This window comes from Manacus candei, unplaced genomic scaffold (genome assembly GCF_025592945.1).
Source record: "Manacus candei isolate 608988 ecotype Guabito, Panama unplaced genomic scaffold, ASM2559294v1 h1tg000077l, whole genome shotgun sequence".
Lineage (NCBI taxonomy): Eukaryota > Metazoa > Chordata > Aves > Passeriformes > Pipridae > Manacus > Manacus candei.
In genome coordinates this window covers 6,722,085-6,734,611 of record NW_026138125.1, presented here as the reverse complement: position 1 = coordinate 6,734,611, position 12,527 = coordinate 6,722,085, and the positions used below count along the sequence as shown (strand labels likewise).

General features: G+C 42.5%; 1 protein-coding gene and 1 long non-coding RNA gene across 9 annotated transcripts in view; one reads left to right on the top strand and one right to left on the bottom strand.

Annotated features, from left to right (window-relative positions):
• The window catches only part of LOC127481214 (uncharacterized), a 228,311-nt gene that overhangs the window by 684 nt on the left and 215,100 nt on the right, over positions 1 to 12,527 (top strand). The window lies entirely within an intron of this gene.
• The window catches only part of LYPD6B (LY6/PLAUR domain containing 6B), a 48,299-nt gene that overhangs the window by 23,219 nt on the left and 12,553 nt on the right, over positions 1 to 12,527 (bottom strand). For 2 of the 8 annotated variants that reach the window (XM_051810225.1, XM_051810221.1), the window contains exons 2-3: positions 3,724 to 3,777; positions 2,081 to 2,258 (exon numbers count right to left, since the gene is read on the bottom strand). The exons of 2 other annotated variants lie outside the window; for them this stretch is intronic. The gene's annotated coding sequence lies outside the window, so the exon portion shown is untranslated. Of the gene's footprint in view, positions 1 to 2,080; positions 2,259 to 3,712; positions 3,778 to 5,516; positions 5,591 to 12,527 lie in introns of all 8 variants that reach the window. 4 more of the 8 variants (XM_051810220.1, XM_051810228.1, XM_051810223.1 and 1 more) reach the window with 3 other exon arrangements.

The window sequence follows — 12,527 nt, the reverse complement described above, 5'->3', positions numbered from 1 at the left end:
ATAATTCAGTGACTCAAAGATTTGGAAAAGCAACCAGTGTGAAAAGACACAGGACCCTAAGAGGAGAGGTGGTGCCTCAGAAGAAGGTAATTGAGGAAGAACAAGTAACAAGTGTCCTTCTTGCACTGCAAGGAGTAAGAAATTAAGGGAGTCTGACGTTCCCAACCTCCCTGCCAAACACCATCACATCACTGAGCCCCACACAGCAACTATTTTAATGTGTAATGAGAAAAATTTCTTCACTGAAAGGGTGGTCAGGCATTGGAAGGGGAGGTTTGGAGTGCCCAGCCCTGGAATGTCCAAGGAAAGCCTGGTTGTGGCACTCAGTGCTCTGGGCTGGGGGACAAGGGGGGCATCAGGCACAGGGGGGACTCTGTGACCTTGGAGGGCTTTTCCAACCTTAATGATCCCGTGATTCCATAACTTAGCCCCATCCTGCTTTAACTTATTTCTTGTGGGATGAGCCAGAAGCCAAAGGAGCAGTTGCCCAGCTGGAAGCTGCGGGTATGACCCTGCGCTCTGGCCTTCAAGCACAAGAAAATACACCCAAATAAAAGTCACCCAGAGGTCTGGTGGCTGCTCAGCTGAACCCATGTGGGTGCTGGGCCATCACCTCCCTTTTTTCAAGAAGGGAATGTGTAGAGAAGCCCCAGTGTGTCAAATGAATTAATAAATAATCAGTCATGGATTAACGAGCTGACTCAACACCCAGGACCTGAAGGAGCCTGGTGCCCTCCTTGGCACTGACCCCACTTTGGGCACACCAAGCAACCTGTTTTGGGCAGAGGAACCACATGAACCATGTCAAAATATTCTGGTCCTGGTCCAGCCCAGACCTGAAGGCAAAAATTTGGAACCCAAAGCATAAAATGGAGGAAAAGAACTGAACCACAACAGTTAATTTGGGCTTGGCTGCCTTGAAATTAGAAAAGATTTACTGAGCAATTCCCAGCTGGTGGATGGGCCATAAATTTGTAATAAATCTGCAGTAAAGACACCAAACATATTTCCTGGTCTAACTGACTAATTGGAACAGCACATTATCATCTGCAGCTGCTTTTGCCTCCTTTGTTCTGCTGTATTAATTAACATGGACAGAGTAAGTAGGGACATGCTCTCAGTCTGCTGCTCTCTTTGGAAGGGGAAATATCACTCAAATATTTCCTCTTGCACCACAAACTGTTTTGAAGTGGTTTTAATTTGACAGAAGAGGCATTTGCTAGCTCATGCTCCAATGCTTCTTACTAACTGTGTCACCTAAGGACTCCTGATTAGTCTTCACTATTTGGGAAAAAAAAATAAAAAGGAGAATTTGCACACAAGTTACTAAAAAGTTAATAATTAGATCACCTTACTGAGGCTGAAATGAAAGTTGAGGAGAAAGCAAAGAACTAAATCCCAGAAAATCATGGGAGAAGCTGAGGAAAAAAAAATAAATCTTATTTTTGGTGTACATTAAAAAAAAATAGGCAGAGCATTAAAGGAGTTTAAAATGGTTCAACTCCTGATCGTTGAAAGCAACAGGAAAATTTCCCATCAATCAGGATTTAACTTCAGAAAAAGAATCTTATGGGAAAAAAGTTTCTTTTCCAACCTAAATGATTCTATGTAAGTTTGTCTCAATGCAGAAGGTAAGACTAAGTCATTCTGAGCACTTCTTTTCTTATTCTTACATTAAAAATAGTATTTTCACCTTCATTTTTTCATGTTACTCAACAAAGAGCATGGGAGAAGTATTTCTACAGTAGAGAAGGCTGCAAGTCACCATCAAAAGGTGATTTAAAGTAGAAAGGTAACTCTAAATAGAGGTAAAATTATGGAGAGGATTTTCACAATTAGCTTAAAAACCTTCAAATATCCAAGAATGCCACAAACTTATTATATTGCAAAAAAATTGAAGTGGGAACAAACAAGCAAAGAACAAAACTGAAACAGTTTTTCCACGACCCAGATTATCTGGGCAAGGAAATACAGTTGAAATTCCTTTTTTTGGGGATGTCAGAGCTTTTCCATAAATCTGGAGCCCGAAGAAAAGTGAGACAAGATGCTCTGGACCACAAAAAATGCTGCATTTACCTACCAGGATCTCTTAAATTTGATTCTCCAAGTGCAGCCTGGGCTCTCCACACATGAATCCTCCCCTCCTGCATCCCAGCACTGTTTTATGGAGAGGGATTGAGGCAGGTGATGTGACCAAGGAAGGTTTTTATCACTCCAGATTAATTTTCTTTGCTCAGTGGTCATTAATCATGATATCCCTGGAAGGAGGTAATAGTTCAAATATTTTTCTAAACTGACTGAAAGTTTGCTTGGTTGCATTTTATCTTCTGTAATCCCCTCCTATCTCCTTTTAATCAAAAGGCTTGTAAAGTTTTACAGCAAAATGAAGCAATTTCTAGGACTTCTAACATGGTGCTCCTTATAGGAAACTAATAATAATTTAGGGTGGGCTTTTAAAAAATCAAATCATAGAATGGTTTGGGTTGGAAGGGAACTTAAAGTTTATCTAGTTCCAACCCCCCTGCCATGGGCAGGGACACCTTCCACTGGACCAGGTTGCTCCAAGCCCCAAATTAACACTTGAAAGCCCTTTCTGCTGCATTTTATAATTGACAAAACCAGAAATGTTACACTTAAAACACCCACTGAATATATATATCCAGTATGTTCTATCAGCCCAGAGAGGCCGAGTGGAAAGCAGAGATGCTTAATTCACTTGCAGTCTTGGAAACCACTTGTAACAGCAAGAGCAAACTTTTAAAGCTGATGAAATACCTGATTTCTAAACTCAGATCACTCTGGGCAGTCAGGCACAAATCTTACAAATTGCCATTTGAAAGAGTTCCACGAGCAGACACTCCCACCATTGCCCCAGGAGCACTTCAGGGAGGGATTGCACCAAGGCTTTTCCCAGCCCCCAGCAGCCTGGTTTAAAAATGAATTTTATACTGATTTTCTTTTATTTCTATTTATTTCTTTAGGCCTGATGATTTCCCTGAGCTCCCAAACAGCCCCACTGCCTGTTTTAGCTGCAGTGCCCATTTGATGCCCTTCCCAAGCTGCCACCACAGCTTGGGATTCCGGGTAGAAGAAGAGTTGAAACAGGCCATGGAGTTGGAAAAATCCCAGAGGATTTCCCAGCTGTGGAGTGGCTGGAAGCTCCATTAATTTACTCCTTGTAGGAGCATCCATGTGGCCTCAAGGCTTTGTGGAAAGGAAAGAAGAAAAAGGAAAGGAAAAAGGAAAGGAAAAAGGAAAGGAAAAAGGAAAGGAAAAAGGAAAGGAAAAAGGAAAGGAAAAAGGAAAGGAAAAAGGAAAGGAAAAAGGAAAGGAAAAAGGAAAGGAAAAAGGAAAGGAAAAAGGAAAGGAAAAAGGAAAGGAAAAAGGAAAGGAAAAAGGAAAGGAAAAAGGAAAGGAAAAAGGAAAGGAAAAAGGAAAGGAAAAAGGAAAGGAAAAAGGAAAGGAAAAAGGAAAGGAAAAAGGAAAGGAAAAAGGAAAGGAAAAAGGAAAGGAAAAAAGTGGAGTGAGCAAGAGGGTGGATGGAGTGAAGTGAGGGGGTGAAGAAGGAACTGGAGAGCAGGGAAACAGCACAGGATCTTTTGGCAGCACTGAGCCTTTAATTCACCCCACCTACACACATTTTCACCTGTCACTCTGATCGTGCTGGGGGATTTTTTTCTGACTTTTTTTTTTAGTGGATCAGTTTTCTTACCGAGTCCATACCTGCAGAGTTGGCACATGGATGGAGAAAAAGTGTCAATCCCTGAGCCACAACACCTGGGAAATGCAATATTAACGGTGAGAAATCATTACCTGCCCCAGACAAATGCTTAAAAATCCCATTTAAGGAGTGTCCTCTGACAGACCAGGTGAAACCCATGAAAAAAAAAAAAAGTTAAAAATAGAATTTTTAATATTTTTTTTTTTATTTTCTCCTTTAAAATTACCCCCCAACGAAACGAATGTCAGTAATTGTCAGCAGCTCCTTTTCTGCCCCAAAGCATCCCTAAGAGAAGGGGGCTCATTACACAGCATCTGATAAGTTCTTGGCACAGTTTAATGATAAACAATGGGACTCTGTCTGGAGTCTGCTCGGAATCAATGTCCTGCAAAACTCCTGCCTGCCAAGGAGACACAAACCCATGCATTTGCAATTTTCCCAGCAAGGAAAAAAGAAAGCAGGGTGGCTAATTTAGTGGCCCAAAGCCAAGTGGAATTACTGTGTATTCAACACCTGTAGGTCACACTCTTCGCGCTTAAAAACACATCAAGCACAAGGAGCCTCTTTTTTTTCCCTCCAGTCCCACAAATCCCATTTCGTTTGAAGCACATTTTTTAATTGGGTATTATCTGAAACAACTGGGGGGGCGGGTTTTGTTTAGAAAACCAGGAGAACATAATGAGAATTCAGGAACAATTGTTTCCTTTTGTGCCATGAAAGGCGCCGCATCCTTGTTTTATGCGGGGCAAAACAGGGTGTCTAATGCTCACTTCAGGCTGGGAGAAAACCCTCCCCATTAAAATAAACAACTTTTCTCCGCTTCTCCATGACAGAGACAATAAACAAGCCCGTGGTTTACATCAATTCCTGACACTTCAAGAGAGTAGAAACTCCTCAGATTAAAGAATATGAAAAGTCTTTGGAGGAGAGTTAATCCCTGGGGAAAGGCTGCTTTGGTTTGGGAATGTGGAGCCACGTTTTGAAGCAGACAAGTGAAGAAGTGGAGGGGGGGAAGAATTAACCAGCAAAAGGAATCCCTGCCTGGTTGGGTTTTCAAGTGATGAAAGCACCAATGATGTGATATATGCTGAGATTAACAGAAACCTAAAAGAAAACATCAACAAATGCCTGTAAGGTTGTACTGAGTCGGGCTGGGACAGTTATATATATATATATTTTTAGTAGCTCAGAAGGTGCCATGCTTTGGATTTATGACCCAAACAGTGCTGAAAACTCACTGATTCTTTAGCTGTTGCTGAGCAGTGCTTACAGAATTTTCTAACAGTGAGTGGGCTGGGAGTGCACAGGAATTTGGGAGGACATAACCAGGAGAACTGACTCCAACAGACCAAAAGGATATTCCACACCATATGGAATCATGAAGGTGTGGAATCATCAAGAAAAGGAAGCAGGAGATGTTCAAGGTGATGGGGTTTGTCTTCCCAAGTCACCACTGGGTGTGATGGAATCCTGTTCTCCTGGAGAAACAGCAAATAAATCCCTTATTTTACTTTGCTTAATAATTCCTGACATAAAACGTGCACTTCATAAATTGGAAAATCCTATTTTCAGCACAGGGGGGTGGCTGTGGAGCAGCACTGGTGGACCAGGAAAAGTGCAAGCCGTGTGTCATTTCCCAGAAGGGAGAAGGATCTGCTTCTGTCCCATGCACCTATATTTTAAGAAACTACAGGGTGCATCAGCTGCTTAGCTCTGCAGAGATTCCCAGCACCAGGATTGTCCCTGTGATCACAGCCTTGGACTTGGACAACCTGCCAGACCCAACCAGCATCACCTCCTCCTGTGTCCTGTCAGTCAGTCCCATAGATTTCCCAGATCACCAAGTTTTTGTTTTTTCTCTTCAGCAACCTGAAAACAGTGAGAAAATGCAGGGCAAAAAGGCTAAATGTGGATTTAAACAACATTTCAGGCCTGTGTCACCTACTTCTCCATGGCTTCACCAACCCCCTTGATGTTCTCCACGTGAAGCTAAACAAGAGCAGTGCACCAGAGATCAGAATTTGATTTGATTTTGATTTCTGTGTCTTCACTTCTGCTGGGAAAGGCCCCAACTCTACCTCAAGCAGGGCCTGAAGTCTTGCACTTGGTGCAAGTTAATTTAAAAAGGAGGTTTCAGCACGAGATGTCTCTTCTAATTTCACAGTCTCCCTGCAGACACTTGCTGAGGCCCAGTCACCCTTGGCAAGCTCCACTGAAACCTCCTGCTCCCCACTTTGCACTAAAATGAGTTCCACTACAAACACGTTCTCACTCTATTACAGAATAAAAATTTAACAGAATTTAATTTGTGCTAAGGATTTGCTACATTTTCAAAACTAAAAGGTTGTTATTTTGGTGGTTTGGTTTGGGTTTTCTTTTTTTTTCCTCCTTCAAAAAGAAAAGAAGGCACGTATTTAAAGCATTATAATTGCCCCAATTTGCTTCCATGTCCACAATACAAATTAAGGCATGGAATTCACAAATAGCAGCCCAAAAAAACCCCCGTGCAAAATACTTCAGTTCAGGCAGAACACTGAGGATCAAACACAGCTGTGAAGGGTTAAACAAAAAAGCACTTGAGTTTCTTCTAGATGGGTATAAATAAGTACCAGAAAACCATATGAAAGAAAAATAATTCAAAAAGAAAAGGATAGTGATGTAAGAGCCAGGTATTCTAATTTTTTTTTTCTAAGCAAGCTCAGCATAACATCAAATAAAGAAAAAAAAAAAACAACCCTCAAATCCCTTCCACTGTGCAGTTTGTACAAATCAAAGCATTTCTGCCACCACAGGTACCATCTAAAGGAATAGCTGCAGCCTATTAAAAGGCCACCAAACTCTGCCAAAACCACACAGAAACTTCCAAAAACCCCCACGGAGAAGCTGCTGCTCTGTGGTTACATCACCCACCCTCTCATTCTGGTCACACGAGGCCTTCAGCTGCTTCTGACACTACAGGACAGAAAAATAAATGAAGATTCCCTTTTTTTCCTGTTGTCCAGTGATGATTCTGGTAATGAATTTCTCCTCTTTACATCAGAGACAGAAATTGAATTTATTTGAACAGCACGGTTGTTCCCTCATACTTTTTTAAATGAGAAAATATACACAATATATGATTTATGTCTCCTATACTGTCTCTTCTATCAGCTCTTCTCTCCTGCTGTTGCACCATCATTTTCAAATATTGGCTCTAGCTGTTAAAAAAAAATTAATAAAAACCAAGTTCAGTCTATATTTTATTGCTAGACCTGCTGACAAGTCTAAAAGCTGCATCTTATGTCACAGTTCTCAGCCTTTTTAAGTCTGTTTCCATGTCAGGAGCTTAATGAGCAGAAAACCAAACGAGAACTCCAAAGAAGATCAATGTCACTCAACAGAACCTCTCCTTTTGCCTTTTTTTTTTTTTTGTTTCAAACATGTGCATTCCTGAGAAGACAATGATGACAGATTGAATGTCAAAACCTTTTAAAAATTTTTCTAACCTTTTAATATTTTTTTTTTATCTCTTAGAAATAAGCTTTGCTGCCTTGAGCTCATGCAATGTGAAAGCCAAAACTTTAATAAAAGGTACACTTGGCCTTCATCTGAAGCTAATTTAAGCAACCATTTATTTCTTCCACAGGTCTAATCATATTTTATTGTTAGGAACACCTTCCTTTATTATGTTAAGGTAAACATTAAGGTGTTTTATTGTGGTAATTTCTTTCAGATAGCAAATATGGTGCTGACATGATTCAAGTTAAGTGCAGGAAGCCATAACTCTGGAATTCCTTTCCCAGCATCACTCCTGGTTGCTTATTTACTTTTGGAAAATCCCTGCCCTAGTCTGAGCCTCGGTCTCCACTCCTTTATAAGCCACAGATGAGCCTCCATATGCCACGGAAAATGTAACACAATCCAAACAACCACTTGCTGCTTTTCCATAGAACCCATTTCTCAAGACTGAGTGGGAAACAGGATCTTAAGGTTTTGAGTTGTTACAAGTCTGAGCAATTAAATCTCACACAAAAACACATTAATACATGGACTAAGAGCTTGTGAGGCGAGGAAAGATTAATAACCCTGGTATTTAACACACTAATATAGCTACGGGCACAATGAATTTTCATGTCTGGTACACTGTGGGGTATTGCACTGCACGACACATATTCACAGCCTCAGGGCTTTCCTATTAAAACAGAAAACAAAAATTCCAGCTTTCTAAACCACTGGTCACTGCAATGACAGGTCAATCCTCCAGCAGAGAAAGACATTTGGGCGTTTCATTCACAGGATGTGAAAATGCAGCCAAGCACAACCTGCCAACCCTTCAAATTTAAGTCCTTTTTCACCCACACAGAGACAAGGAAAAGCCTAAACCAAACTCCAGTGGAGCCCTAGACACAAATCCACCGTCAGAAATTATTTCTGTGATTGGACGTTGGAGAGTTGGGCTGATTTTGATGAGATGGGTTGACACGATTCTTTTTTACTGACATTAACCAGTAATTTTTCCAAGCACCCCATTTTGTATCCACCAAAGAGAACTTGTGTTTAAAAAAAAAAAACAAATTGAAAAAAAAAATAATCAGAGTAACAAAAAAGTGCAAATTTCACATTCACCCTCACGGCTGCTACCAGGGTTCCCCAGGCTCCTCAAAGTTTTCCATTCTGTAATCCCACGAAATTTAGCTTTCAGGCACACCCAGATCTGACAGGCCTGAGCAGCTTTCCACCCTATCTTCCAGCTTAGGCTCACACTTGTATTCACAAGCCCTTCTGGAGGGCTTCATGTGAGGGGTTTGATCCAGGTGGCACCCAGAGCAGGTTCCAGCACTCCTGGGGAGGGAATAATTGCTGGTAGGGGCTGTGCCCCTCTTAGGAGCTCTATTCAACGAGGGTTAGGCAACACACTGCCTCAGATGTGGGAGATCTGGGTTAATTCCTGCTGGGATTCAGACCACGGGTTCTCCAAGAAAGTGTTCTATCAACCTGTGGGTTCATTTATAGGGGAAAGCCCTTGATCTCTCCTGTGGAAGCTGATACGCCTCGCAGGGAACATCAAAAGTCCATCCTGCACACAGGAAGACTACACACACGCAGGAAAACTCCACAAATACAGGGAGAAAGTCCACACTCACAGGGGAAAACTAAACACACACGGGGGGAAAAACTACACACACACACAGGGGAGAACTCCATACACACAGAGGGAAAAAGTCCACACACACAGAGAGGGAAAAACTCCACACAGATGGGAAAACTACACACACACACACACACAGGGAGAAACTACACACACAGGGGGAAAAACTACACACACAGAGAGGAAAACTCCACACTCACACACAGGGAAAAACTACACACTCACAGGGAAACACTACACACACATACAGAGGGAGAAACTCCACACACACACAGGGAAAAACTCCACACAGATGGGAAAACTATACACACACACAGGAAGAAACTACACACATACAGGGGGAAAAACTCCCCCCACACAGAGGAAAAGTCCACACACACACAGGGAGAGACTCCACACAGATGGTAAAACTACAAAAACACACAGGGAGAAACTCCACACACACACAGGGAAAAATTCCATACAGATGGGAAAACTCTACATACACACAGGGAGAAACTCCACACAAACACAGAGGGAAAGACTCCACACACATAGGGGGAAAAACTCCACATACATAAGGGGAAAAACTCCACATACACAGATGAAAACTACACACACACACAGGGAGAAACTGCACACACACAGAGAAAAACTCCACACACACACAGGTTAAAACTCCACACATACGCAGAGGGAAAAACTACACACACACACAGGGAAAGACTCCACACAGATGGGAAAACTCCACATACACACACACACAGAGGGAAAAACTCCACGCACACACAGAGGGAAAAACTCCACACACACACAGAGGGAAAAACTCCACACACACACAGAGGGAAAAACTCCACACACACAGAGGCAAAAACTCCACACACACAGAGGCAAAAACTCCACACACACAGAGGCAAAAACTCCACACACACAGAGGCAAAAACTACACACACACACAGGCAAAAACTACACACACACAGAGGCAAAAACTACACACACACACAAGGAGAGACTCCACACAGATGGGAAAACTACACACACATACAGGGAAAAACTCCACACACACACACACACACACACAGGGAAAGACTCCACATACACACAGAGAGCACAGAATCACTGGGAAGGAGGAAAACCTGCATTCCAGGCTTTGTTTCCCTTATCAACTCTTTTACTCAATGACTTTGGCATATACAACATCTGCATTCTCAGCGAAGATAAATGCCTCTGGTAAACCAGAATAAAGCTCCCTATTTCCAAGAGAGCCCTGGTTTAAAAACCTGTATTTCCCTATCCTCACTCTCCTGCATAGCCCCAGGCAGCTTCCCACAGGTAGAATAGAGCCCTTGACAGCTGGCTGTGAATTCCCTGTCATTAGTAAAGCACACAAAACACTGATGTTAGAGCTCCATGTGGCATTTTCTGGATTTCAGTGCTGTTCTAAGGGCTATTTTCAAAACATATCAGAATTTCCAGGGATTTAGCCACACGGCAAAGCTGTATAATCGATGTCTATTAGAGCAGGCTGTGAAAAACACGCAGGGAAAATACATTTCACCAAATGAGTTGAGGCACTTCTGAGTATTGGTGATAGTGATTAACAATTAACCCTCTTCCAAGCAGACTCAGAAGTTGATTAACTACTGCATCTTTTACACAAAGGAAACAATTCAGTTAAAGAAACACACAATTTAAAATTCTCCCAGAAGAAAGCTACCCATTTGCAGGAGCACAGTTATTAGAAGAGTTCTGGAGGGATTTCCCCTTATCTACTTCTTCAAAGAATATGCACTTTATGTGAATATATCCCCAATACTAACCAGTGTTTTACGTGTATATACGTTACAAGCGTCTTCCTGCGGTAGTAAAATGAGTAAACCTGAAACTTTCAAAGTAACTTTATTGCTCATTTTATAGATTTCCCTGGCCCTTTGATGAGCTGCCATTCCAGAAGGCAATCTCAGCTTCAGACCTTTGTTGCTCCTGCTCACGTCAACCCCACCCATTTCCAGGTTGTCTGTGGGAACTGCATGTGCTGGGAATTAGCCAGGCATCTCCCATCAGAATCCCTCCCAGCAGGGTGCCAAATCCCACACGACATCACAGGGACTTGGTTCAGGACGTGCATTTTAGCACCGAGCCCATTATGGAGAGAAACAAAATATGATGTAAGAGACAAGAGGGAGAAGCCAGCAGGGAAATGGTGTTCTCGAAAATCCAGGCTCGCCAAACAGCCAGTTTTTAAGAGATCTGGAATAAGGACTGGAATTGCTGAAGGTGGAAAAGCCCTCTAAGATCATCGAGTCCAACCATCCCCCAGCACTGCCCAGGCCACCACTGACCCCTGTCCCCAAGTGCCACATCCACAGGGCTTTGAAATCCCTCCAAGGATGGGGACTCCACCCCTGCCTTGGGAAAACTGTTCCATGATGACATTTTCCCTAATATCCAACCTGGCACAGCTTGAGGCTGTTTCCCCTTGTCCTGTCCCTTGTTCCCTGGGAGCAGAGCCCAACCCCCCCAGGCTCTCCCCTCCTGTCAGGGGGTTGCAGAGCCAGAAGGTCCCCCCTGAGCCTCCTTTTCTCCAGGCTGAGCCCCCCCAGCTCCCTCAGCAGCTCCTCACGAGACCTGTGCTTCTTTTATTGTCTTATCTCATATTAATAGAGAAATAAATGAAGCTTAAGCCAGGCTGGCTGAAGTGCCAGAAGAGCTGAACTTGCCTCCTTCCAGCAAGGCAGTAGCTCCAAACAAGTAAATTCCCTGCAGGTGGAAACCTCCAGTTTCCTGCAGGTCAGAATCCAGTGGCCACCTTTAAAAATGAAGACAATCACACTATTATACCCATCCCATGGGAGGGAGCATTCTTCATCCAGGGATTATGGAACAGCTCCCAGTCCAGCTGTTTCTACTCTGTCTGGAAATCAAGTGCTGAGGCTGCCCAAAGAAATGTAAATCTCATGCACAGTCTGAATCAAATTATCTGGCAAAGCACATGAAGAAGAGATCAAAAAAGCTACAACCAAGTAGGGAGATGAAAATGAAAGACACTTGCCACAGTCCACACAATTCCTGCTCCTGCCATTGTTTGGGGGAAATAATCAAATGCTCCAGGTGCTCATAAGAAAATCCTTCATTTAAATGCCCAACTGGAAATACATAAGAACTTTACCCCACAAATGGTTACCTAGAAACTCAGCTGCAAGTATTATTATTTTTCAGATTTGTTCTGCAGAGCAATTCTGCAGTGGTGGAGGACAAGCCCCTCATTTGCCTAGCTAATTTAACTGCTATTAATTAATTTCATAACAAGCTTAAAATACTGTATTTCCACATACATATATACACTGTGATTTCTCTGGTAAAATAAGTAGCACTCAAACACGATGACCCTGATGGCAAACCCCAAATGCTCCAGCTCAAATATCACCTTCACCTGATAAACTTTAGTGAAAATTGAAGAAGACTTACACTAATAGCCCAGATTAGGGTAATGCTTGAAATAAATTCTCTTGTCTTTCCCGTGATAACTAAGAAACAGGAACAACAGTCAAAGAGATGTACTGTGGCTGCTTTTAGCTCTGTTGACTTAAAAGTGTAGAAACTGCCAAGTTTCAGGTTTCATGTCTTGCATATGTCCAGACATGTGATTTAACACATTATCAGAGCAGCCTTAACCACTGAAGCCTTTTTTTCTGGAAG